Raw genomic sequence first — 3389 nt, forward strand, 5'->3', positions numbered from 1 at the left:
AAAAACAAAACAGCCATTAGAAAATAGTTTCAAACACACAAACCACCTGAGAGGAGGAGAACGAGCTAACAGACTAATACAGTATTTAACACTCAGGTTTAATCAATAATAATGTAAAATCAAACAATTAAATGACAACAAGTTGACACCTCCTCACCTAATAGAAAAAAAAAAAAAATTTTGCGTAAAAAAAAAAAAAAATATATATATATATATATATATATATATATATATATATATATATATATATATATATATATATATACATATTTCTTAATTCAAAGTCCAATCAATTCAAAACATATGAAATAATCATATACTGAAAAAAATAATTACAGTTCATCTACAGAAATACAAGATGTTATACAAATCTGCAAGAGGAAAATACTCTCATTAAGAATATTACATTAGAAAACAAGGCATTGGAAAGAAGGAGGGCAAAGAAACAAGGATGCAGCTTACAATATAGGCACCAAAATTATCACAATATCATGAATATACAATGGAGAATTTACAACAAGGAAAATCTCAAACACCAACACCAAACAAATTTTTATCCCAAAGCTTCTCAAGGGTCTCACATAAGTATACAACTAAGAGTCACTCGGCTCTAATCCAGATTCCACATATCAGTTCATAGGCCATAGCTATTTTTGCACGCTCAAAATTGTTCCACTTTGTGATTCACATCGCTCATTGTAAAAATGTCCAGCCAAAAATAGTTCTGCATATATCACAGTGACAACACAGACTCAATCACTTTAAAAGAGTCCTACCGAATACATACACCTATATTGCATAACACAGAGAACATCAACACAGATTTCCCCTGTGCAACACCAACACACAAAAATTCGTGAAGCGTAGTTATGCCTGGAAACATAGAATAACCGGATTAGTACCCTAACCACCGAATTAACCACCGAGACCGTATTACACCAGGTCACCAAGAACCTAGACCCCATTATACCAGGTCCCTAAGACCACAGATACTCATAATGAGTGCACCATACCTATGGGAGGTACGAATTTTACCTTTATGATGACCTTCATACCTAAATATTTATTTCATGACACATTATATCACACATCCAACTTACTTAAAATAATACAGCGACCATATTCTGATCACGAGAATCATTTTAACCTTAACCTAATGTTACATTATGCCTATGTATATATACACATATCAACCTCAAGGCATTTAACTAGTTACGGTAACCAAACTTTTCAATAATATTAAATAATTATATCTTTGTCACCCATCCTAAACAGCGCTTTAAACTTTACATTATCATACTCATAATTATTATGTCGAAAGGGAGCCTAAACCTCGGCCAAGAACACCTTGTGTTCGCTCGTGCCGACCACACGATTGTTAGTAAACGGACACTCTTGATACTAACGTTCATTGTATAGTGATCCACAATCCACCATCTTCGAAAACACTACCACCATAACCAAAATGTAAATAATGAGTGCCGCCCTCTCCCCTCAATCCTATTTTTTCTTTTTTTGCTTTTCACTAAAATAACTACCTCTATTTCTGTAATGAGAAATTATGATTAATACTCTTCAAACTTATTCAATACCTAAACTCATCTACCTACTTCAACAGCACACACACCATAACAAGAACGATACAGATACTACCTTATTAGCTGCATGGCCCAACACAGGTCTTTTTATTCAACAATACGCGAGAGAACGTCTGCTACGACATTGTCTTTTCCTGGGATATGGGTAAATTCCAGGTCCCATTCCTGCAGCATAAGGCTCCAGCGCATAAGACGCTGATTTTTATTTTTGTACCTGTTGAGGAAGGTCAGCGGGTTGTGGTCTGTTAGGATCTTAATAGGGGTGCCTGTGGAAGAAAGATAAATAGAAAAGTGATTAATTGCCAGTACCAGTGCAAAGGTCTCTTTTCAACAGTCGAATACTTTCGTTGAGCGCGATTTAGCTTCTTTGAGAAGTACGCTGCAGGGTGAGAAACACCCTGCTCGTCCCTTCTGTAACAAGACTGCTCCTACACCGACGTCACTTGCGTCCGGTGGCAAGCGAAAAGGGAGGTCAAAATGTGAGCCCTAAATATCGGGAAACTAAGTAGTACCTTTTTGAGACTTTCAAATGCCTTTTGCGTGTCACTGGTCCAGGTGAACGTTACCTTCTTTTTTAGGAGGTTGGTGAGTGGATCAGCGATGTCAGAAAAATTTTTCACAAATCTACGGTAGTAACCTAACAAACCTAAGAATTTTCTGATATCCCTCCAACACGTAGGGATAGACATTTTCTCAATAGCCTCCACATTGGCCTTTTTAGGAGCTACCTTACCATTACCCACTACATGACCTAAATATACAACTTTGGCTTTTGCAAACTCACTCTTTTTAAGATTGACCACCAGACTTTCTTTCTTCAATACTTCGAACAAGGCTTTAATCGTTGCAAGTGAGTCTCCCAGTCGTCACTATAAATAACAATGTCATCAATATAAACCACACACCCTTCTAAATCATACACCAATGTATTCATCATTCTTTGAAAAGTGGCGGCGGCGTTTTTCATACCAAACGGCATAACACGACATTGAAATAACCCTTGAGGTGTCACGAAAGCCGACAAAGCTCTTGCTCGTTTCGTCAAAGGAACCTGCCAATAACCTTTTAATAAATCAAATTTACTTATATATTTTGACTTCCCCATGCGATCTATACAATCTTCTATCTGTGGCAAAGGATAGCTATCGGATTTTGTAACCTCATTTACCTTTCGATAGTCAAAACACACGAAACTCTCCGTCAGGTTTCTTAACCAACACCACAGGTGATGACCAAGGACTTTTGCTTGGCTCGATCAAACCGTGTTTTAACATATATTCCACCTCCTTTGCAACAACTTCCTTCTTGAAGGGATTTAACCTATATGGGGATTGTTTCACAGGTGTGGCATTACTAACATCCACGTCATGTTCTACATCAGATGTTCGACCTGGTACATCCGAAAACAATTCTTTATAGCCCAACACCAACTTTTTCAGAGACCTGCGCTTCTGGTAACTCAAATGAGAAATTGAACCATCAAGGTTTTCCAAAGAATTCTTATTACCTGATGGCCAATTACCACCATTACCATATTTATCCTCAACTTCCTCTGAAAAAGAATAAAGGTCATTATTACATCTAACCACATCCCCAACTGTTGCCACCGGAACAACTTTATCCCTTTCTTTATATTCCTTTAACATATTTATATGGCAAAGTTGAAAAGGCTTCCTCCTCTTGGGAGTTTCCACCAAATAATTGACCTCGCTAACTTTTTTCAAAACCTTCCAGGGACCTGAAAATGAAGCTTTTAATGGATTACCGGGAAAAGGCAACAACACCAAGACC

Source organism: Macrobrachium rosenbergii, chromosome 23, assembly GCF_040412425.1.
Source record: "Macrobrachium rosenbergii isolate ZJJX-2024 chromosome 23, ASM4041242v1, whole genome shotgun sequence".
In the NCBI taxonomy this organism is placed as follows: domain Eukaryota; kingdom Metazoa; phylum Arthropoda; class Malacostraca; order Decapoda; family Palaemonidae; genus Macrobrachium; species Macrobrachium rosenbergii.